This window comes from Peromyscus eremicus, chromosome 2 (genome assembly GCF_949786415.1).
Source record: "Peromyscus eremicus chromosome 2, PerEre_H2_v1, whole genome shotgun sequence".
Lineage (NCBI taxonomy): Eukaryota > Metazoa > Chordata > Mammalia > Rodentia > Cricetidae > Peromyscus > Peromyscus eremicus.
In genome coordinates this window covers 81989987-82015935 of record NC_081417.1, presented here as the reverse complement: position 1 = coordinate 82015935, position 25949 = coordinate 81989987, and the positions used below count along the sequence as shown (strand labels likewise).

General features: G+C 37.7%; 1 long non-coding RNA gene across 3 annotated transcripts in view; it reads right to left on the bottom strand.

Moving 5' to 3' along the window:
• Nucleotides 1–231: 231 nt before the first annotated feature.
• LOC131903716 (uncharacterized) overlaps nucleotides 232–25949 on the bottom strand; it is a 49570-nt gene continuing 23852 nt past the window's right edge. For 2 of the 3 annotated variants that reach the window (XR_009377569.1, XR_009377570.1), the window contains 4 exons: nucleotides 12712–12773; nucleotides 10337–10444; nucleotides 9362–9574; nucleotides 232–532 (listed from right to left, as the gene is read on the bottom strand). This is a non-coding gene — a long non-coding RNA (uncharacterized LOC131903716). The remainder of the gene's footprint in view (nucleotides 533–9361; nucleotides 9575–10336; nucleotides 10445–12711; nucleotides 12774–25949) is intronic. The other variant, XR_009377571.1, reaches the window with a different exon arrangement.

The window sequence follows — 25949 nt, the reverse complement described above, 5'->3', positions numbered from 1 at the left end:
TAATTTATTATAAACTATGTTGTCACAATATTTTCTCATTCTTCATAGTTCAGAAAATTCTCCATAATTTTCTCATTTTTATAATTTACCCCAAATTCTAGCAATCAACATGGATATTAGGTGACCTTCACAGTCATACATACCCTGCAAATAACCTTCTCATGTATACATAGCCATGAACCTGTGTTTGGCTTTCTCTGGAGCCCAGCAATAAAAACTCTTGGTCTCTAGTTCCATACACAAACAGCTTTATTTACTACAGCCAGATTTGCTCTTTATAAAGCTCAGTCAAACTCTTGCCTGTGATGCAAGGTGTTGGGCTCTTATTTCATTCCCTTATCTCATAGTCCATGTAGAACAATACACAATGTTTTCTGTTAAAATTTTCTAATCAGACTCCCTGTTCATTATCCAGTTGTGGTCTCCTGTCTTATCTTGCAAGCAGGTCACCATTGTTGGTTGCACGATTTGAAGCTGGATGATAATGATGAATTCTTTTCTTCCCTGGTGGTATGCAAAATACCTTCCAGCACTGTAAGAAGCAGAAAAGTAGTATATATTAAAATAAACTATGAAATTTATGCATGATGTAGCTTTTTCAAATATTTTAGTGTATGCTTAGCAATTTTCAAAATACTTTTACTGATTAGTAACAGAAAGTAAGTATGTTTGTTCCTAAAACATAGTTGTTTCTTCTCCTGTTTCTAAAATAGTGCACGGAATACACAAGTCTGAGTAGGGCGAAGGTAAATGTCTACTAAATGATTCTATGAGTTAGTTGGCAAAATGGTCACATCCATAAGGCTGTGTTCATATTTATGCCCTAAAAAATTTGATGCTATGTAGTAAAGAAGTAACTGCGACTTTGTATCGTATACAATATGATGACTTCTGAAGGGGATCCTGTTCTGGATAACCCAGGTGTGCCCTAAATACAGTGACAAATATACTTTTGAGACTGAGCCAAGGATAGTTTCTACTCCAACCTCAAATGGATCAATATAAAAGCAGAAGTGGACTGGAATGATGTAACTTCATATCAAAGGTGTATAGAAATTTACATTATGCATTAGTATATTATCATATTATATTATCATATTATATAAGTATATTATCATTAGTATATTATCATTAGTATTATCATTAGTATAATATCATATTATAATATCAGCATATTCCCATGAGTTTAGTCAGGTAAATGTTTCATTTACTTCCTATCCACATAGTACTTTTACTCCCTGTTTTTATGATTTTGCAAGGTCTCAACTACTACTACCACACTTTGAAGGACACTGAATTAAATATTCTTAATCTTATAATTAGGTCATGAATAATTGCAATCTTATGACTTGGTAATACTTTAAATAATTGTTGTGGTATTATTGATGCTTCAAATAAGCACTTTAAAATATTTACATTTTCAAATGTAAAAATGGGCTCATAATCTGGGTTTTCCCATCAATTCCAATTTTGTTATTTCACATTTCATAAATGTTTTGCATAGGTTAAATATGTTTCTTATACATGGCTACAAATCCAAGTACTCTTAGTCCTGCCACTTACATAATGACCTTGAGATGTCACTCCACAGTTCAGATCACTGAAAACTATACTCTCTATATATCCCCATCTTATATTGGAATAAACTAGCTAAATGCCAGTATTTACACAGGCTAAGAAATTCTAACCCCAAAGCCCTGCATTGTGTGGAAGGAAAGCATATTTTACAGTTATAAATATAAAAGATAAAGTACCCTAGAAAATCATCAACTATTCCATAAATAAGACAGATTCCTTTAAAATTCATCTAAGGTTTTGGACAGAGATCTGTTAACGTGAGTGGTGTGTGTGTGTGTGTGTGTGTGTGTGTGTGTGATGTACACACACACACACACACACACACACACACACACACACACACACGGTATTGTTTTCAAGAGTAATAGTGAGAAAGGGTTTAAAGAAACATCTACTTAAACACATTTATTTTGGGGAAATTTACATTTTAAAAACACAGTAAATTTTGCCAGCAGCCACACAGTGAGTTAATAGGACAACAATTTAAACTCCCAAAATATTAATTTAAAAAATTTAATGACATAATGCAAATAAAGTGAGTTTACATTTGAGATAAGGCCTCACTGTGCCCTTGTTTTTACCTCCTGCAGCCATTTTTAATTTATTGGTCTTTTTTGTTGTTCAGAAAATGGTTTATCTTGGCAAACAGGCCATGTATATTAGGAAAAAAAGTGTTTTCTGTTTTTGGGTGGCATGTTGTATAAATGTCAGTTGGAACTAATTCATTAGTAGTGTTGTTTGAGTTTCTTACATTCTTACTGATTTTCTGCCTACATGTCCCATTAATTACTGAAATCTCTAGTATGAATTTGTATAGTCTCTATTAATATCTATCAGTCATTATCTGTGCAGCTTCAAGCCCTGTTATTATGCTCATGCATTAATAACTATGTGTTTGTTATATGTACAGCATTGTTCTCCTTTACAATGATATTTTAAATATGGCAAAGTGCCTTGTTGTAATGGTGTGTGTTTATATGATGGTTAAGAAGACAAGTAAGATATGGTCACTATACTCAAGGAATTTGCCTTACCAAGGAGTTGTGATCAAAATATATGGAAATTATGAATAATGAGGAATAACTTTCATTTTGGATTAGTTACTTTAACTATAGATTTCCATTGTATGCAATGGAACTTCCATTATTATTTCTTTCCCCCATATTGTTAGTTTTGTGAGAATTTTGTACATGTATTTATTCATATTCACTGTCGCTCCTCCAAATCCTCCAGATAGGCTTTCCATTAAATCAACTTTGTGTCCTCTTTTTCTGTAAAAAGAACCCATCCAGTCCAATTAGTACTGCCATTATACTCTCAGATGTGTGACTTTCACTAGAATGTAGCCAACCTACCATGGGCCACACCTTAAAGAAAACAGACTACCTCTCCCAGCAGCTCTCTGTAGCTTAAGTTTTCCTGCCTGGCCCACAGTCAGGATATATCTCTTTCACCTGCCAGTCCCACAGCCTCTCAGACCCGACCAAGTAAACACAGAGACTTATGTTGCTTTCAAACTGTATGGCCGTGGCAGGCTTCTTGCTAACTGTTCTTATAGCTTAAATTAATCCATTTCCTTTAATCTATACCTTGCCACATGACTCGTGGCTTACCGGCATCTTTACAAGCTGTTTGTCATCGTGGCGGCTGGCAGTGTCTCTCTCACTCAGCCTTCCACTTCCCAGCTTTATTCTCCTCCTTGCCCCACCTATACTTCCTGCCTAGCCAACGGCCAATCAGTGTTTTATTGATTAATTAGCAACACATTTGCCATACATCCCACAGCAGCTCTCAATTGCCAATACTGCCTTAGCTAGAGATGTACCTTCATGCTTGGCCCCTGCTTCTATGCCGGGATTCTGTCTGGCTCGAGTCTGCATAGGTCTTATACATACGGTCAAAACTGCTGGTAGTTCATATGTGCTACTGCACAGTGTCAAGAAAAGATCTTCCTTGCAGTCACCCACTGCCTGTGACTTCTTCAATCTTTCCACCCCCTTGCATTTCTTAACATGACTGGTTGAACTTTGAAGGAAGGAAGGACGCCTGGCAAATCATTGAGGAGAAGTGGTCCTTTTTCTTTTGTTTAGATTAGAAAGTGATGTTAACCACAGATTCTTGAAGATATCATTGTGTTCCAGCCATCCATCACCTTCCATGTTCTGTTCTGACTTTGTAGAATGAACTCGTCTGTAATATTTTCTAACTCCTACTCATCTTTCTAACCAGGGCTTATTTTCTTCACTCACCTAGAAAATAACTTCGACATTGTGGAAGATATTCCTCTTTATACATGTGAACGTTGCCACAGGCTGAATAGAATAGACATAGTAATGTATGGAGATTGTTTCTGTACACATATATTATTGCACTGAGATATTGAAGGCACAAAATTATTTCCTGCTATTATCACATTCCCTGATAGTTTGTAGCTTAAAGTATCACTTGGAAAATGTGACTAGAAGAGAATAGAATAATTTGGAATTGAATAAAATAGAACTACAAAGGAATAATATAAAATCTGGGAGCAGAGCAGAGGAGAGACAATGACAGAATAGTTTGCAAGATTGGGTTCAACTTTCTGCAGTTACTTTAACTTTTGGAGGCCTTCCAAATATCAATTATTTATTTTCCATTCACCATAACCATGGTTCCCTTGGGAAGTAACTAAAGTCTGTTAAAGCCCAAGAAGATACTAGTAAGATGAAACCCAGAAAATCAACCTTTCTCAGCATCCTCATCATGCCTGTCATACCTAGGTTATTGAGTTCAACCCATCATGGCCACGTGGATGGACAAGTGCATCTCTCCCAAAGATTTCATGTAAACTCTGTAGTGGAGGCTTTCATGCTTCAGAAAGAACACTTGTAACCTTGGTGGCCAGTTAGTATATGGAACATACATAGAAGTGGCCCAGTGGCTTCAAATACAAAGTAAGTGAGATGCATGTGGTGACCCTAAAACTTCAATTTTATTTTGTGCATTACTTATTTACTTATTCATAATTTTATTTTTTATATGTTCAACAAATATTTACTAATTGCCTATAACATGCCAGATAAATTCTCATTGTTTAACCTTTGTTTAAGGACACGTAATAAGAATTCAGAAAAAAAAGTGAAAACAACATTGGAGCTAAGAATATGAAAATGGATAGTGATTGAAACAGGCATTTGTGGTAGAGTACAATAGGTTCTGGGACAGAGAAATTCACATCAGTTTTGGGACTGTGTAGGAGGAGCATCTTAGCCTATGCAGCTAGATGTGGAGGCTTATTTCCAAGCTAGGGCAATGTTCTGAAGGATGAGTGGAGAACGCCAAGGGGAGGAAAATATAACTGCTTAGAAGGCAAGAGGTATGTGTGACTGTAGTATTGAATCAGGAGCGAGAGGTGAGAAATTAGGTTATGCTTACCTTTTCTCATTTTTGTTTCACGATGTGTGACAGTGACATTCTAATCTAACATACATTGTATGTGTGTGCATTTGCATGTAAATATATCACACATTGTAACATATGTGATAATTATATCTGTATATGTACCCACATATTAAGTGGATGTGAACCTACATATAGTCATGGAAATGTTACTGAAGTTACAGTTTGATCCCCAATGACCACTTAGTGAGTTTCATATGTGCACATTAGTGGTTCTTTTAAATCCTTGTTGTGGGATACCTAGCCATTTTCAGAGTTCTTCAAGCCACTCTTATTAACCTAAAGCCCTAATACAAAGTGCAAATCTGATCAAGTCATCTCCTTTGCTTAAAGCATTCTAGTTTTCTCCTCATCCCCTCAATTGTAACAGTCAGATTTTTCAGAAGTATCTTAACCAAGAGCCTTCAGAATCTGAGACTTTTGAAATTTGCCAATCAACACTGAGATCTCAACATTCCCTACAGAAACAGTTTCCCAATAACTGCTCAACATGGCATAAGCTTCTACTGCTATGTATACATTCTTCTTCTGCCATAGTATCTCTCTCCCTGTCTTTCTTCTGTAACTCCGTTTGAGGGATCACTTTTCCTTGCACCTAAGCTAGTGTGGACATTTCTCCTTCAATTACCTACAGTCTCTTATGCTTCTCACTCAAATTTTATTGCTTGCTGATCATAACCTTGGCTTATTACTCAATATCTGCAATTCTATTTCCTTTAACATTTTTAAAATAAGGACACCATCTCCTCTTGGCATTCCAACATTTAATATTCTTCTCAATAAATTATTGTCATTATTTTATATCATAGCTTTTGTTGCATGGACTTCAATTCAATTAACTGATCTGTTTTCCTACTTAATCTAAAGGGCAAGTCTATGACTTACTTTCTTTCCTAAGTATCATTACTCAGGGCTTAGATATGAAGTGGGAGCTCAATGAAGCTTCACTGAGTAATACAACATTTTTTTTTTGTTAGAAGTCAAAGGGTCAGGTTCATAGCTGACCTATTGAAGAATCTTAGGCAGAGAATTTTTACCTGCAACTGGAATAGGTTGAGCTAGAAGGTTGTTAAAGTCACTTCTAATCATACTGTATTGCTCAAACTGTAGGATGAAATTGATAGAGATTTTTATGTTGTTACTCAAAGAATCCATTCCAACTCCAGGATCAGTTATGATCTAAGTACAGAGTCTCCTGGGAAACCTAGGAACTGACTGAGACAATATTTTGAATTTTCTTGGTTATTACTGCTTACAAGGACAGCAGGACACAAGTTCTTATGACTTCAGCAAGGATGTGGAAGTTGCATATAAGATTTAATGACAGATTCATTGAAAGATAAGCTGCTGTCTATAATTTCCAGATGTCAAGGTAACTATACACTAGAATGGTAATTTCTGAGGTCTTCTTTTTATGTCTTATTTTCTGTCTCATTTCTAACAACTGTTTTTTTTTTTTTTTTTTTTTTTTTCGAGACAGGGTTTCTCTGTGTAGCTTTGCGCCTTTCCTGGAACTCACTTGGTAGCCCAGGCTGGCCTCGAACTCACAGAGATCCGCCTGGCTCTGCCTCCCGAGTGCTGGGATTAAAGGTGTGCGCCACCACCGCCCGGCCTGTTTTTTTGTTTTTTTGTTTTTTTTTTTTTTTAAATTAAGAGCTCTTCAGAAACAAGGCTTTTGGGAACTTGACAACTTCTGGCAGAAGGAGTATTTTCTGATGCTCAAAGTATAAAAGAAGCTGCAGTCCCCTGTGGAAAATTCTAAGAACTTGTACATCATATTTTAGTAATGTAGACCTGATTTCTGCATGTCTTAACTCTGTCACTCAGTGGTTGGGTAATTGTGATCAAATCCACACCTCGTTTTCTGTATTTGTTAAGTGGAGATGATAATATCTACCTTGTATGATTACTGGAAGAATTAAATATAAAATTAAATTAAATAGCTCTTGGTCAATTTTAACTCACCAGTAAACATAAATTATTGTTAACTGGGAGAGCAAAACAGTGATTTACATATTTAACATCTTGAAAAACCACATAATTCCAGTTTTTGCTCATGAGATAGATTATATTGATACAATGTGAATTTTGTTTAAATGTTGGGAACATTGTTGTGAATGGAAATTTTCACTCTTCTAAAATGAAGAGGAGGAAAGGGAACTGAGTTGATTCTAATTTTGCCCCACTGAGTTTTCCTTGAATTATAGAGGGGAGTTGTGTTGATTAAACACACATGTATGTACACACTGTCACACACTTACACTTGTACCATTCCATGCATTAACTTATCATTTTCTTGTTTCTCTGAATCACAAACTAAGAAGGCGAGTAATCCTGGTTATAATATAGGAACACTCATAATTTCTATGTAAGTTAGAATTACAGTAGGAGATCTTCACAAATGGTCACATTGTATGCTAACACGAATATCTTAGAAACATCTATGAGTTTGGAAGAATCCTGAGGGGCCTCAAGGACAAAAGCCCCAGATCCATACTCAACATCTACCTCTCTGGACTCTATTGCATAACTTAGGAGCTACCATTTTCAACCTCTAAAGCTATGTTTCCATGGATAAAAAAATACAGTATTTGTCTCATGGGGCTGTGGTAAGGAAGAAGTAAAATAAAAAGAATATCATTGCTTGGTTACCAGCAATATGTTCTGAGTTCTAATTTAATTGTAATAAAAGTGAAGAGATATCTAAAGAAGTGGGAAATTCTAGTTCCTGCTACAAATGTCCTGAGCCAAAAGAAGAGCATAGATACCAAAACCCAAGGGTACAGCTCATTAAACTGTATTCCCACCCTACCTACAGACTTCACAGAGCCCGAGGATTTCACAAGTGCCTTAAGCAATGAAGAAGCCTTTCTTGCAGTGAAGAATCTCATGCAAGAGAATCTAGCATTTTGGTCCACTCATCCTGGGTTAGGTTGAATACCATTGTCTTTTTAATTTTGGCTGTATACAAACACAAACACAAACACAAACACAAGCACACACACACACACACACACACACACAGAGAGAGAGAGAGAGAGAGAGAGAGAGAGAGAGAGAGAGAGAGAGAGAGAGAGAGAGAGGTGATTATAAAATATTTATTCAGAGTGTTTGGCCATGCCTGACACAAACGATGAAAAGAGGGAAACAAATGGAAAATGAAGGAGTTTAACACCCCTTGGAAATAGTTTCACTTTTATATTCATGGGGGTAACATTGACTAACAATGAATGTAGACACCCTTTTAATGGTATATTAGAAAGAGAATAAGAATACCCATGTTACATGTGCTAATTGCTTTCTGTCCCATTCATAGGAACATTACCTAAAACTGGATTTTCATTATTGTGCCTACCTGACCATTCCATACCTTGGTTTTGTACAATGACTTCTTCAGAGAGCAAAGAAACAGAACATGTCTTCCATGCCTTCTATATGTTCCTGCTTAGCTAAGGGATCTAAAGGATTGTCTTAGTTAGGGTTTCTATTGCTATGATGAAACACCATGACCAAAGCAAAGGGGGTTATTTGCCTTATACTTTCACACTGTAGTCCATCACTGAGGGAAGTCCGGACAGAAACACAAACATGGCAGGAACCTAGAGCCAGGAGCTGATGCAGAAGCCATGAAGGGGTGCTGCTTACTGTCTTGTTTACCATAGCTTGCTCAGCCTGTTTTCTTATAGAATACCCACAATAGGCTGGGTCCTTCCTATTAATCACTACATAAGAGAATGCCTTACAGCCAGATCTTATGGAGTAATTTTCTCAATTGAGATTCCCTCCTTTTTCAGATAACTCTAACTTGTGTCAAGTTGACATTAAAAAAATGGCAACCAGCACAGTAATGACATTGTATAGAGGATTTATATGGGGTTCATGTAGTTATGACCATGAATCTTTAGAAAAGAACACTGGGAAACTGGAGCAGATAAAGAAGGACTTAAGTATCATAATTACTTGAGAACTCCGGAAAGGAATCAAAAAAGAGCTCAGACAGAATGGAAGACTCAGAACTGAAGTAGGAGTTGGTAGGGGATATTTTAGAGTTATATATCTCAAGGTCCAAAGAACTGTCAGTCACACAGCTTTGTAACTTAGCAGAGTACTGTTAGGGTAAGGACTGATCCGCTGAGACTAAGCCTAAAGTACAAATCAACGTATCTTAACTTAGGTTCCCTCATCAACCCTGGTGAGCTTCCCTTGTTTGGGCATTTTTGCTTATGAAACTTGCAAGTCCTTCTGGATATCTGTGTATACTTGAACTTCACTCCAGAAGATGGAAAATGCTGAGTGTGGTTTATCTGGGCATTAAAATACGTTTGGAGCAAGAACAAAACCTTACCTGGACAAATTTATCCTTTATAGTTTTTCCTTCCAAGAAACAATGGCATTTTCTCCCCTGATAGAAAAGAAGCTTTCTAGAACATGATGGCCTTTATTTATCCCTAAGTTTGCAGCCTCATATCCAAGGAACAAATGAAAATTTAGTTAGAATGGGCTTCTTGTTGGACAACCAAATACCTGGACACTGGAGAGCATGTATTTTGCTTAGGACCTAAAAAAGGAACAATATAAGATATAGTTCACTTTCTAATAAGCTTTAAGAAAGCATCAGGTAACTTGAAATGATAGGATGTGATGCTCTGAACCAGAGACCCAAAGAAAAATCACATTTTCAAGGAGCTTGGAGTGGAGAGACATGATTCCTCTGAGACATTGTGAAAAAAAAATGCCAAGAAACTCAACTAGGGTCCTGGATTCCACCACTGAATTCCAGAAATCATTTGGCCTCCCCAGGAGTCAGGAGCAATGATGGATTAGTATTTCCGTGTGGGAACAGTGCAGAGAAGATAATAATGAGACAGTACATCAGACATCCACAATCTGCCTAAAAAATCTCCCAAAGTCAACATGTAACCCAACAGCAGACCTATGAGGATAGCAGAGACCTTAGGACTCATTTGTCATGTTCTCAGCTCCAAACCAGGCCCCCTTAGAAGGCAGTTGCTTAGACCCCGGACAAATGAAGATAGTAATAAGCACTTTTTAGTTGAGCAAGTTAGAGACAAGGGTGAAATAATTTCCCCCCTGTAAGGAAATTATTTTCACATGTTAGGAATCATAAATGCACACTTTGTAAAAACAAATCCAGAACCTTCTATATGGTAAACAAAATGGGCATAATCCCAGTCTCTCTGGTGTTGAAGTTATAATTTACTGCATGCATTTCAGTACAGAAAATATTCATCAAAAATTACCGAGGTGTGTTACAGGTTTTGTTACTTTGGAGGACAATTTCTACAATCTGGGTACTTACAGTGGAAAATGCATTGTTTCCTTATTAGCGCTTGGAGCAGATTTATGGTCGACACAACATATTCCTTAGGTAGTGTGTGTGCCTTGTGTCGAACCTCAGCATCACCATCTGTAAAAGGAACAGATGGGGACAGATGTCATCTTAATTCCCAGGTGTGGTATAAGAACAAGAGCCTCACCTGGGAACAGAAAAGCAGGTTTGCGGATTTCGCTTTAATCTGCGGTGCCACCTTGTGGTTATCAACAAGGACCGCACCAAGGGCAGGGAGAGGCTCTGTAACTGCAGCCCACATTCAAGTGTGACCAAGGAAGGGTGCAAAGTTGTGCTTTTCTCTTCCTGCAGCTGGGTCTGAATGAAGGGATGGAAGAGTTTTATTTCCAAGGCAAATTCTGTTGCTTAATAAATATTGTCCTTTTGGTAGCACCTAAAGTGAACTCTTATAAGATAGTTTGGGATTCTGTGAGAGTTATTCTTCATTGTCAAGATGACTGGATTTGGAATCACCTAGGAGATACACCCATAAGCATGCCTATGAGTAAGTTTTTACATAGGATTTACTAAGGAGGAAAGACAGCCCTGAATATGAATGTGAGTGTTACATCACATGAGTAGGTTCTCCAAGTGAATTACAAAGGAAAAAGAAGAAATCCAGTCAGGCACCAGGAGACTCCTTTCTCTTCTCCCTGGTCTGTTCAGATGCACGCATATAGCCTCATGCTCCTGCTGAGACTTGCTTTACTATGTTACCATGTCCTCCCTACCACGGTGGACTGTCCCTTCTGTAACTTCAAACTGTGAGGTAAAAGAAACGCTTCCCCGCTTAGGCTGCCTGCTGTCAATTATGCTGTCATGGCAATAAGAAAAAATATCTAATTTAGATGGTTTGACAAAGGTATCCACCCTATTATTCCATACTCACGTGCCCTTCCTTAAGGCAGCTAGACAATGATAATGGGATGGAGCCAGGGCAAGCCAGTGGAGACAGACACAGAAAGGAGATTTTTTAATTTTTTTTAATTTTTTTCTATACTACTATCACTTAAGCTAAGAGAGTATTATATTGTTTCTGGGTGCAGAGGCATGAAGATTTTCGAACTTCTGTCTACCTTTACTTTCTTCTTATAACTACTATTTATTTCTCTGATGAATACATTACAAAAAAAGGAGCTTTTACGTCTCAGAATGGCCTTCTACCAGTTCCCTATCCTCAGGTCCACACCATTGAACTCTAAACTTGTGGTGCCCTACTTTCAGAAAGCTACATCGTAAATTAGAAGTAACTACTGGGTGTTTTCCACATGAGGTATTCATATGGATTTTTACTCCCGTGACTTGGCTTGCTAGGACCGAAGAAGCAATGTGCAAGTGTGTGGTTCTCGAATGTTCAAGAGCTCAGCAAAGGCATTCCTTTGGGGTGGGAGGCAATGTGGCAGGACAGAACAGCAGGAGTGCCTGCAGAGGAATCCTCACTGGACTTGGCACTGAGCTAAACATCCACCATATGTTACGCTATTTAATTTACTTTAACAAAATCTGAAGTAACTCATTTATTATTCTAATCTTTGTAGTGGAAAAAGCCAAAGCTTGTTAAGGAGAATGGATCATGCCTTCAATCTTCCAGCTCAACAATGGCATCACTTTTCAATCTCTCTCTCTCTCTCTCTCTCTCTCTCTCTCTCTCTCTCTCTCTCTCTCTCTCTCGTTGATGTCTTACAATACTAGTAAAGCTTGAGGCAGTAGATTCATCAATGTTTGTTCATGGTGTTCTCAGTGTTACTGTACATGTTTGACCCTGGATTCACTATGCCCAATCTTCGAATTTAGATATAGAAAGCAAATAGCACAGCATCAGATAAAATGCAGAATACCTGATCAGATCACCCAGTGCAGCTCCTCAACCTAAGGTGACATTTTAATTTTTGATACATCTTTTTCTAGTAAAGCTAAGGGGATTGCAATCCAACAGCCAAAGAATAATTCCCCTTGTCAATCAGTTGTGTTCACTTTGAAATCTATTGCTTTAGAATTTAGAGACATGGAGTGATAGGATTGTTTATCTCAGCTTCCAACTGGAGCAGTTTAATTGCCTATCTGACTTCAGTGAGTGTATGAGTCCATAGTCAGTGCTTCCTGGAGGATTTGGCTCACTGGTTCCTTCTGTCACTTCTTGGGTCTAGATAGGATGCAGGCTCATATTCAGACAAGACCTAAAAAGTGCACACCAACTTAGAGTCCCCTCATTCTCCAATCTTACCTTTCTTAATATTTCCTTTATTGAATTCTCCTAGGATTACCTGTTGAATTAAATAAAATCCAAGGCGTTCTACATTGGTAATCACAGGGCAAGTCAGGGTAAAAGCGGGCTTTAGATTAACCTGTTTCTGGTTTGTTGTGTGAAGGCGTAGGTCTTTACAATTCTGTCCTCTTCTCTGGAAGCCTATGAGCAATTTGGGTCACAGTTAATACTAATATGAGAAATATTATGACCTAGATTCCTAGAGCCCTGAATTCTACTCAAAATTGTATGATTCTGAGTGAGATCATGGATCTCTGAGCTTTAAATTCCCAATCAATGAGAGGTTTAGAATATAAACCATAGAAACATCTATGTCTCCGAATACTGGAGCCTTTCACTCTGATTAAATAAATCAGTACTTTACCACCATGTCTCTTACTAATTGTATTTTAAATACCCAAGTCCCACATACAATCATATAACTGGACATCTTTGCTTTTATAGTCTTTCTGTGAGGTTCTAATGAGCAGCTAGAATAGAGAATCTCTTCATTCATGAGTGAATTCTGCAACAACCCCCCCCCTTAGACTATTCCTATCTCCCTAAGAATATAGACATGAGACAAAGGAAGAACAAACAGACCAAATTTTTTTGAAGTATGTATTCAAAACGCAACCTGGATCTCTCACTTAAAATCCAGGTTTTCCTGTTAAACTGTCCTGAACAAAGTATTCCAAGAATCCAGGCTGCCTTTTCTTGAGTCACTGAAAATCTCTTATATGTTTGACAATGTAAGTAAGATGAAATGAGAAAAATGGTGGTTTCCTCTAAATCCTCCAGCTTCCAGGAAAGGCTTATAGGAGGTTCTACAGTCTGGTGGTTGTATTTTCAGTGTGCTACGTAGTTTTTATAACATGAGGAAAATTTCTAGAAGCAGAGGAAGAGTGAAGAAATGCCTCACTGAATACCACCCTTTAGATGAAACAGGCAATGGCAAAACCATGGTTAAAAAAAAAAAGTCAGCACCATCTTTCAGATTTTCCAATCATCTAAAAATCCTCATTGATCACCATCCAAGGAGAGAAGAATGACTTGAGAGTCAGTTTCTGCCAACACCTGCAGCTTTCTGAATCTCAGTACCTGCTTCCGGCTCCAGATCCATCTGTCAAGTCACACTGGCCCATTTGCAAATGCTATCTGGCTTCACAGGGGCTCTCTTATTCATCACATTTATTAAGTAATAGAAAGTGAGTTATAGTCATTACAGAATATAAAATGACTTTCATTCAGATGCCCAAATGAGTCCTTCCAACTGGAAGATGAAAATAGGAGACCTGGCTGACTCTTCTTGATGCCCAACAATTGTGCCAGGAAGCAGAATGGTCAGGCAGTTCTTTCTAGAAGATTAGCTCAGCACTTAAGCTAATTAAGCATCATCCCTCCAGATTTGTGTGCAATGTTCAATATGTGCCTGGAACTGTGCTAGGACAGTGTGACTTTGGGTTAGGAACTGAACAATTATTTGAAATAGGCCTGATGATTTTTGTGACACAATACTGTGACATAAAACATACTGGACTTTTGTCAAATGTAAGGAACATTTGAAAAATTCCTTTTCCTTTTTACAATTCCCTCCTAGAATTACATTTGAAATGGCATCATTTTATGTAGTAGGAAATTGTTCTATTGACTTCCACATGCCCTTATATCACTTTGATGGACATTTTGTTGCCTATGGCTCTCATAAAGACAGTCACCCTTCTGATTCTGCCCTATTGGGGTCTTGCTCTTCTCTCCATTAATGGTGATTTATTTCAAAGCTTCATACAACATCAACAAAACCTATTGATATTAATATTTCTGAGCATTGGTTTGTATCAATAAAGCTCTAAGACTGGAGGAATCTTTAGTGTAGCCAATGACAATCTTCTCCTTAGTCTTTCAAGACCTTGTTTTATTTTTATTTTTTCTTTATGTGTGTGAGGGTGTCTGTAAATGCACACATATGCAATGGTGCCATGGAAGAGGAAAAAGAAAGTGTACTGAATTGATTGTGGCTCACAGTATTTAAAGTGCAAATATGCAAATTATCTCCCTATGATCCTCTAGATATATTTTCTGCCAGACTGTATGTAATTAGTGATTCCTTTTTTCTTTGGAGCTGAGGATCGAACCCAGGGCCTTGCATTTGCTAGGCAAGCGCTCTACTACTGAGCTAAATCCTCAAGGCCATAATTAGTGATTTTAAGGCGTCATCAAAATCCAAGAACTTTTCCATCCTTTTTCTTCATTTCTTACTAGTTATTTTTCTGTTGCTGTGATAAACCATGAACTAAGGCAACTTAAGAGAGAAAGACTTCATTTTGGTTTGTGCATTCAGAGGGAGAATGAAGAATACATCACTGTGGGGGAAACAGGACAGCAAGAGGTAGGCATGGTAGCAGGAGTAAAAAGCCAAGAGATCACATCTTGAACCATAAATACAAAGCAGAGAGAGCAAACTAGAGGTGGGACAAGGTTATAATGCTCATATCCAGCCTCAGTGATGTACTTCCTCCTACAAGGCTTCATCTCCCAACAACTCCACAAAGAATACTGGCAACTGGAATCCAAACACTCGAATAACTGAGCCTACGGAGACATTTATCATCCAAAGTACAGCTTCTTTTCCTGCCTGGTTGGATTCATGCAAATTGCAGGGAAATAGTATCTTGAGGTTAGAGATTTGCTCTGTTGGTTTCTTGCCTGCAGGTTTGCCATGGACTGGTTGTGTCTTTGGGTGATGTCTCAATCCCTTTCTGAAATCCATTTTCCCCAAAGACTGTCTCAAGGGTCTCTTCTCACATTCTTCAGTTTTTGATGAGATGAAGACTTTTGCTCAAAAGAGACCAAGAAGTCTTGGACACCAGCTTAGAGTCCCTTTACTCTCCACCACTCTCACCTTTCTTTCTTTTTTTTTTTTTTAATTTTTTTTTTTTATTTTGCAGTACAATTCAGTTCTACATATCAGCCACGGATTCCCTTGTTCTCCCCCCTCCCGCCCCCTCACGTTCCCCCCAGCCCACCCCCCCATTCCCACCTCCTCCAGGGCAAAGCCTCCCCCACAGACTGAGATCAACCTGGTAGACTCAGTCCAGGTAGGTCCAGTCTCCTCCTCCCAGGCCGAGCCAAGCGATCCTGCATAGGCCCCAGGTTTCAAACAGCCAACTCATGCAATGAGCACAGGACCCGGTCCCACTGCCTGGATGCCTCCCAAACAGATCAAGCCAATCAACTGTCTCACCCACTCAGAGGGCCTGATACAGTTGGTGACCCCTCAGCCATTGGTTCATAGTTCATGCACTCTCACCTTTCTTAATAGCTCCTTTGTCTCATTTTTTTGTGTTACCTTTCTCCTGGGCCTCTGATTTAAAAAAAAAAAAAATGGATAAAAACAAAGGGATAAAAACAAAGAGTATAAAAGTAATGGAGAACAGTTCCAACTGATATATCTCCAACACAACTCTTGAAACTAAGACTTAGTGACCACTGGGGAAGAAGAGATGGAAAGGTAAGATCTTTTTTTTTTTTTTTTTTGGTTTTTCGAGACAGGGTTTCTCTGTGTAGCTTTGTGCCTTTCCTGGAACTCACTTGGTAGCCCAGGCTGGCCTCGAACTCACAGAGATCCGCCTGGCTCTGCCTCCCGAGTGCTGGGATTAAAGGCATTTGCCACCACGGCCCGGCGGAAAGATCTTAATAGACAGAGGGAAAGGAAGTTTACTGTGAGATCATGTCTCCTAGAAATGTCAGAGTAGCTACACCCATGAAGTCTCCCAAACATGGCTGCCTAAACATGAGCTGAACAAGGATAATAACAGTAGACATACTAATGTGGAAGGGGCATGCTCATCAGGCCTCAATCCTAGACAAAGATCCATAGGCAACTAAAGAATTCCAAGAAAGTAAAAAGTAATCTTCACCAGGTAGAACCAGGGAGAAGCATAACAACTGGTTCTCTAATAGCAAATGGTCAGCTCTGAAGATAAATACATACATACACATAAGAGTAACATTACACAGAATGATCAGTCTGTATTTTTAAATGTATGACCGTGTGTGTGTGTGTGTGTGTGTGTGTGTGTGTGTGTGTGTGTGTGTAAATAATTAACAAAAAAGTGGACATGAATTTGAATGGAGTAAGGGAGTGTAAGCAGGTGGGCTTAGAGGGAAGAAAGTGAGGAAGGAATGATACAATTATACTATAATTTCAAAAGATAAAAAATTAGAAATACACTGGGTGGTGGTGGCACATGCCTTTAATCCCGACACTCGGGAGGCAGAGCCAGGTGGAACTCTATGAGTTCTAGGCCAGCCTGGTCTACAGAGTGAGATCCAGGACAGGCACCAAAACTATACAGAGAAAATCTGTCTCAAAAAAAAAATTAGAAACACCCAAAAACTGAGAATTACGATTTTATTTTCTTTTATTAGGCAATGCCAACAGGACATATTATTTTCTAAAGATGTAAATATATAATACAAATTTTGGGAGCTGGAGAGATGGCTCAGTGTTTAAGAGCACTGCCTGCTCTTCCAAAGGCCAAAGTTCAATTCCTAGCTACTACCTGGTGGCTCACAACCATCTATAATGAGAACGGGTGACCTCTTCTGGTGTGCAGGCATACATGCAGACAGAATATTGTATATATAACAAACAAATAAATCTTAATAAAATTAATTTTATTATATAGCATCAGATGTTATGTGTTCCTGAATATAGAACATTTGACATCTACTTAAAAAAACACAGAAAATGTTAGAAGACTTCTTTTTTCTTTTTAACATTTCTTCCCAGGTGCCTAGGTTACAGGTAAAATGTGGATACTTAAGGTAATACATGAAATTGACAGCAGGACCAAGATAAGAACTTATATAGGATAAAACACCTTAAAACTCCACACTGATATTTCCCTAAATCTTTACAAGAAATTGATTGAAATGCAATCCATTTTCAACCTTGCAAACACTTGTCTGGGACACCAAGATGAGTATCTTCAACAATGTTGATCACACATCCCTTCCTGTCAGATGATGAGAACAACACTGCATCTCTGAGATGTTATCCTTTCCAAATCCCATAACCATTTTACCACAGGAAATATAGTAGGAAAAACTCAGAGTTAGAGGTGTCCTAAAAAATGCTTGAGTCAATTTCTCAAGAATTTTTCAAAACATTCAGTTTTATCAAAAATCAAATCTGAGGAAATGTCACAGCACACAGTCATCTAAAGAAATTTGCTAACCAAATGTAATAATGGTGTCCTGGAAGGCATTATGGAATAGGAAAAGGCTAAGAAACCTGGTGAAATTTATATAAATAGTGGCCTTTATTTAGTTCACATAATGCAACTCCAAGTGCCTTGGATATGATTAATGTATCAAATCAATGAAACATTAATAATAGAGGAAACTTAGTTGTGTAAGAGCACTTGCTATGCAGGCATGAAGACTTGAGTTTAGATCCTTAGTACACACATGAAAGCCAGGTGTGGCCTTGTACACTTATAATCCAAGCAGGGGCCTGAGTAGAGGAAGTTGCTAAATAATATCAGTTTTTTATGTGAAAACCTGGCAAGCACTATTGTCTGCAACACCAAGGTATCCTCTTCAATGATACCATCATGTTGTTGGTACATCCTTTCATATCATGTGATAGCAACACACCATGTCAACATTTCATTGTTGCTCTTGATCTGAACTCTAATGGTATATGATATGATATATATGTATCTGTATATGGTATAGCATCTCACATAGGTTTAAGCTACCTGTCTTATTGAGTCTCAATTTTATCCTCTCAAATTACATGTAAAATTACTGCCTATATTAGTAGATTTGAATACTATAAACATGGTGATGAATTCAGTATTATATTAGCAGGCAGGCAATGCAGGAAAAACCAAGGCATTTGACCAAGTTGTCACCAAAATACACCTGTGTTTCTCTTTGTGCATCCGTCAATCATTTAATAAACAAACACTTTATTTCATGGACTATGATATATATATATATATATATATATATATATATATATATATATATATATATATATATACTCATGGCAAATGGTAGAAGGCTCAGATGCAATCTCTCTATTGAAATATTTATCTAATTTTTTTTATCAATAAAAACTTGGGAGTCATATATTGGGGTAAGAACACAAATGATCAGAGAATCAGCAGAGAAGCAACCAGTGACCTCCTATCTCTTTCATTCCTCAATCCAAAAGGGCCAAGACACTCTCCAAGTCCTGCCCTACTACTTTCTGTTCTATCTGTCCTCAGTCCTCCAAAATCTCTATGGTTAATTGTGGTCAGCTAGTAGCTAGCTCCATCTTGTGATTCAAAACCAACTTTATTGTCAGTCTGAGGAGTGTCAGAATGCAATTAAAATGCCACACAACATTTCCCCCCTTTTGTCTAAATAAATAGGGAAGGTTTTAACTGTAACATAGAAAAACTATATACAATATGAACAATTATCAGGTAGGAATTACATTTACAATGTCCAGTCCATTTGTATTTGGAAAATTCAGAGATAATCCTCCATTATGTATCTTATTTTGGTTACTCTAAAGTTCACTTTCTATCCTAACTTGTATTACCAACCCAAAACTTTCTTTAGGACCTTAAAACATTTTCTTAGATAAAAAATTTAAGCTTTTATACCTCTCAACCTTATATACTTTACACCTCTATTGTGAGTTTATGGAATTTGGCAACAAGGAAAACTATAGCTATAACTATCTAGTCTTCAATCTCCATCAGAGATCTGAGAAAGATAAATATTACTTGAGTAAATAGGAAGTACAGAGCAAACACCTTCCAAAACTATAGAAATGACAGAAACAGCTGGCTGTATGGACAGTCACCCAAGGTTCCTCTGTAATATTGGGGATCCATCTTTGACCTACAGGCCAAGAATATCTGACAGACTTTCTGTGAAGCAGAACTTTTGAAGGACTGTCCTGCTCTATCTTGGCAAAGTTCAACAGTCACTTTATTTTGTGCCTTGTTTGTCCAATTTGGCAAGGGCAAGGGAATTTCCTTGACCAGTGGCTTATTTTACCACAACAAAAACAAACTATGTATGGAGGTTCTTCAATGGCCATCATCTCATCTGAAGTAGATTGGTGCTACCAGTAAAAATGTGTCTCATTGTCATGAAAAGCCTTATGTTATTAAAATGTCTTAAATGCCATATTCTGTAGATCTCTGAAGTGTTTGGAGACCACCTGTCTATCTAAAATGCATCTCTGTTTGACCTTTAAATATACCTAACATAACTGCAAGTTTGATTGTAATAGGTGCTTAACTACTAACCTGCATTTCTTTATTATCCTAAATAGTTTGTAATAATAACTTTCAAGGACTAGAAATTTTCATTACATTATTAAATGAGCTTCAGAGGTATAATATCTTAAGAGTAGAAATGTACATACTATATGTCCTAACAAAAATGACTTTAAATTTGTTTCAATATACAAAAACTCATACCATTGTAAAATGTTTTAAACTAATAGTTGCCTTTTCAGTTTAAAAGTGGATTCAACCCTTTTATCCTATAATTTCTATATCCCTCATTTTTCTTTTCAGAATGAGTGCCCTGAATCAAATCTCTTTTGTTTAGCATTTTTTCCTGACCATTACCAATAACAACTTCTAATAAGCCCCTCTAAATGATTACAAACATTTATAACACATTGAATGACCAAAAACTATTTACTTCACCTCTTGGGAATGTGGGCACTTGTTATCTAGATTACTTCCTGTTGTCAGTGGAGGGGTAATGGCTTCTCTAGGTGACTCTGAGAAAACTGAGATAATGGTCAATTATTTAGCTTTACCATTTGTTGTTCAGTCTTTATGTAATGGGAAAGTGATCTGAAGTCCTGGCTGGAGTAGTGCATGAGGCTGGATCATCTCAGCTAGCTACCTTAAAATCATTCTGAGCAGTTTGTAGTCCAAAGCTGATCTTTGAGTGGTGTTTGTCAGCTTAGTGACATTACCACAATCCAGGTGGAATCACTGTTGTGGGGCCCATTATTCTTTTGGAGACTTCAAAGGTCATTGTTAAGAATGGTTATAGTTCAGTGCAAAAAACTTAAACATTTTAAATGTCATATGCAGGAGATCTTGAAGAGGTTAAAGGACCACAATTTGCTAGGAACATCCAAATACAAATTTAATTTGTAGTTACTTGATTCAGACTCAAGCCTAAAATCATGTACAAGAAGCAAGATTAAGGCTTTTTCTAGAATTAGTATTGTATATGACCATTAATATTAATATGTGTGTGTGTGTATCTTATAATTTTTGAGACAATATTTATACCTTAAGAAAAGTTTTGAAGAATCAAATTAAAAATCAAAGGATTATGAGATTAGTGGCAATAGATAGTCCCTTAATTTTGATTTTTCTTCTGTCCCATATCAGGTGGATCTTCTGACATGAGACAGATACGTTAGATTTTCCTTTAACAAGCATACTTGGGTTTAAGAAGGAGAGAGCCATGCTCCAACTCCAAAGCCAGCTTTAACTTTTAATTGAACTGGGACTACTAAAAAACCATTTGTCTTGCATGTCTGTAGAGAACAGCAGAAACAAACATTTGGGAAGATTTATGAAATTGTATCCTTTTGGAGGCATTCTATACCATTAGGCCAATTTATTCTTTTTGTCAGGACATTTTCTCTGGATGACTGTTTTTTTCCTTCAGATGTCCAGTGGTTTTCAGACTCCTTAGTTGGCTGCATTTATTCTCCTGGAAAAACAAAAACAAAACACTGCCCAAACCATAACTTTGGGGAGTTTCCTTTTGAGCAGGTTATATCTGATCAAATAAAATGCATTCGTTAGTCTTGTAAGTTAGTTTAGATTGAAAGGCCATGCTGATTGATGAACTATAGCCTCTTCTAATCAAATGGTATCTCCTGTTTTAATCTAATCTTTTTTTTTTTATTTTTTTTATTTTTTTTTGGTTTTTCGAGACAGGGTTTCTCTGTGTTGCTTTGCGCCTTTCCTGGGACTCACTTGGTAGTCCAGGATGGCCTCGAACTCACAGAGATCTGCCTGGCTCTGCCTCCCGAGTGCTGGGATTAAAGGCGTGCGCCACCACCGCCCAGCCTTAATCTAATCTTTATCAGTTTTGTTTGTATCCATAGCTTTTCTTCTCTTGTGGAAATAAAAGCAAAACCTCTTCCACAACCTAACACATATCCTGGTTTTCATTTTGAGTTCAAAACATCGTAAGTATACAGGATAATTTAATATAGCAGTTTTTTCTATTGTCCAATGTTTCTCCACAGTTGTCATTTCTTTCTCATTAGCACTTAAAAATTTTAAAGTTAATAAAGCACTGTGCAATCTACCTCTGGGCATCTTTATTACCCCCTTTTTTATTAAGCATATCTTTTAGAGTGAGATTAAATCTTTATATAACTGCTTACCCTGTAGGATAGTGTGGCATACCTGCAATATGCTTTATGCTGTAATATGCAAAAAATTTTCATTTTACTAGAGATATATGCTGGAATATTGTAAGTTTTAATTTGTACAGGTATACCCATGTTGGTCATAATTTCTAATAAATGTAGAATTACAGAATCAGCCTTTTCAGAATTCAAAGCAGTTGCCCAGTGAAATTTTGAATATGTATCTATGGTATGGTATGCATATTTTAATTTTCCAAACTCTGAAAAATGAAACACATCCATTTGCCAAATTTTATTTCTTTGAATACTCTTTGGGTTACTTCCTACAGGTAGTGGAGTTTGGTTATATAAAGAACAAGTAGGACATTTCTTTATAATTTCCTTTGCTTGTGGCCAAGTGATAGAAGAATCTTTCTTCAAATCCTTGCTATTAACACGGTATTTCTTTTGAAACTCTGAAACTTGTAGCACATTTCCTACCAATAGGTGATCAATTTTATCATTACTTTGTGCTAGATAAAGGGTCTGGTAGACCAATATGGGATCTGATATGTGTTATATACAAGGGGAGATTTCCATTTCTGATTATTTTTGGTAATTTATTCAATTACCAAATTAATTTTGGTAATTGAATAAATAACAAAGGTAATTCTGAGTAATCTGGAATAAATCCAGCTGCTTCAATATGTAAAACAACCCTTTCTGCATATTAAGAGTTGGTAACTGGGGGCAGGGGAGATGGCTCAGAGGTTAAGAGCACTGGCTGCTCTTGCAGAGGTCCTGAGTTCAATTCCCAGCAACCACATGGTGGCTCACAACCATCTATAATGAGATCTGGTGCCCTCTTCTGGCATGCAGGTATACATGCAGGCAGAACATTGTATACATAATAAATAAATATTTTTTAAAAAAAGAGTTGGTAACCATATTAAGAGGTTCCTGAAAAATCTAAAAATACCATGAGAATAGCATATAATTCAGACTTTTGTACAGAATCATAAGGACTTTGAGCCACTTTTTTAAATTTCTTGACTTATAACCTGCCTTTCCTGATTTATTTGGATTGGTATAGAATGTAGGGGCTCCAGAAATTAGCATTCACCATACACTATGAGGAAGGATCCAAATAGTTCTCTTTGAAAACTGAGCTCTCTTGTTTTGGGGATATTTGTTGTTAATCTCTCCCCCCAAATTACTGCAAGCTCTTTGCCAGTGTTTATTTTCTGCCCATGATGAGGAAATTTTACCATTAGTAAAAGGTACCACAATTTCTGCTGAGTTTATTCCTGCTAATTTATGAAGCCTTAATTTTCCTTTTAGAATCAATTTGAAACTGTGGTAGCTTGAAGGTAATTGGCCTTGATAATCCCATACTCCCATAAGCTCACAGGGAGGGGCACTATTAGGAGGTGTGGTTTAGTTGGAGTGGGTATGGCCTTGTTGGAGGAAGTGTGTCACTGTGGGGCAGGCTTTGAGGTATAATATACTCAAGTTTAATATACACATGATGTTGCCCAGTGTGTCAGTCAATTTTCTGTTGCCTTCCAGATGTAGCGATCTCAGTTCCCGTACCACCTCTGTGTGCATGCCACCATGCTCCCCGCGTGGATAATTGACTTTTATAATTTTGGTAAATGGCTCAATCCTCTTTCCTGATTCTTCAGTTTCATCTCAAGCATTCAATGCTGCTGTATAGCATAGAGCCAAAGTGTGATCATCAAATGTAATCTGTCTTTCCAAATCAGCATAATGGCCCTCATTGTAAATTAGATATTGGGAAATCTCATAATCCCTAGCCATACCTTGCTGTTCTATGACCCTAGCTTCATCTTTCCACCATGTTTTCTATTGTAATTGAGGACCAGCTTCCAATACTGCCGTAACCAAATCTTTCCAGTCTTATGGAATAATTCTGTTCTGAGTGACCTATGAATTTAACATCTGTTTAACAAAAGGTGAATGCATACCATGTGAAACTAGTGCTTCCTTCATATTTTTAAATCTAACATTTCTATAGGGTCCCAGTTAACTTCTGAATTGCCTGGGAGGTGCCCATCATCTAGTGCTCACCCTTGAATGGTAACTGGGTAAATTATGGTTGATTTTCTAATAACCTTGGGCTGCTCCTCCTCAGCTTCAAAATGCAATAATGAGGTATCTTCTATTCTAAACTCCTTTGTCTGTGTATGAATGCTTTTCTTAGTTTCATTAGTATGTCTTTCTAAGGATTGTGTCTTATGAGTCAATTTTTCCTATTTGGCACCGACATCAAACAACATTTTAGGAGTAAAACATAAATTACCAAACTAATAATGATTCTAATTGACATTTTGTCAAACCTAGCTAAGTTGATTATCCCTTTATTTAATTGTTCCATTTCAAATCATCCACTGTGAGACTATACAAAGACCTAACTCCCTGCAATTTAACTTTGTTTCTTATTTTTAATGTAGGGTAAAACTTTAAAAAAAAATAATCCTGCCCCTTAGGAATTCCAAGTTGTCTCACCAGATCTGATGATGATGAATGTGAAGTGTGAGGTTGGTTGTTGTTGTATAGCACAGATGTGCAGAGAACACAATGGGTACACAGCCTGGCTGAGGGCAGCTGCAGCTGCTCATGCATCGCTGAGACCTGAGAGCGTGTGGCAGTTGCAGTAACAATAGATGCCCGAGTGGGTGTGGAGGAGACTCACCTGGTATGGCAGGGGCAGAGGAAGGGGGTCCAATGGAAGCCCATAACCCACAGTGAGAGGTAGCCAGCCACCTAAATGGGAGTGTGTGGAAGAAGTATGTGTGGTGGGAAGTGAGGGCACAGGGTTGTCTGAAGGCAGAGCTGGCTGGCAGTGGGAGGCTAACTCTGGCAGTGTTTGGAGACCAGGCACCTCTGGAGTTTGGGTCCTGTGGAGTTTGGGGTAGGGAATGGGCAGCAGCTGGAGGCTGTTATAGAGAGAGGCTGCAAGAGGAAGTTCCCAGACTTGCTCAGAGGACTTGGGGTGAGGAACGAAAAGCCAGCCAGTTGCAGCAGCTCCTGTGGCTGCAAGCAGGGACAAGTGGCTGCCTCATGATTTCATGCCCCAAGTTGCATGCCAGATGAAGTGTTTATCTAATTATTCTTTATCAACTAAAAAGTCAGGAATCAGGTATTGGCATAAGAGCCTGAATGATCAGAGAAGTGGCAGAAAAGTGACCAGTGACCTCCCATTTCTTTTGTTCCTCCACCCAAATGGGCCAAGACCCTCTCTAAGCTGTGCCCTACTACTTCCTCTCTCTATATCTGTCCTTAGTCCTCCAAAGGCTCTATGGTTAATTTGGGTCAGCTAATTGCTTGTTTCTCCCTCTGATTCAAAACAAACCTTATTGTCAGTCTCAGGAGCATGAGAATGCAATCAAAATATTACACAATGCGCTATTGAAAATCACATTGTAGACAGATTCATCAATCAGTTGATTAGTAATTTAAAAGGCATGTAGGATGAAAATCACTGCCAACTCTGAGGCCACATGTCAGAGGAACCTAGACTAGCATGTGAGAGGACTTTTCAAAAATGAAGGGAAAACTAAAATGAAATATAAAATAGAAGAATATAGGCAAAGAAAGAGCATGGGGAACTTGTTTGTTAAGTACAGTCTCATTGAGGAGGATGTGCTGTCCTGCTTTTGTACCTTTAAGGAACTTGGAACTTCAATGTGTTCCAGAATCTCCTAGTCTGACCTGCTGTCTAGTTATCAGCTATTTTCACATAAATGAAAATCTTCAGTCTTAAAACTGTGAAATTTTAGAAAAGAGGGGGTTAGGATTTCAGAAAAGCCATTGAACTAAGTGGAGCCTAAAGAATGTCTCCATCACAATGGGTGAAAGTATGGGCAAGAAAATTCCAAAATAGCCAGATGATTTTAGGAACT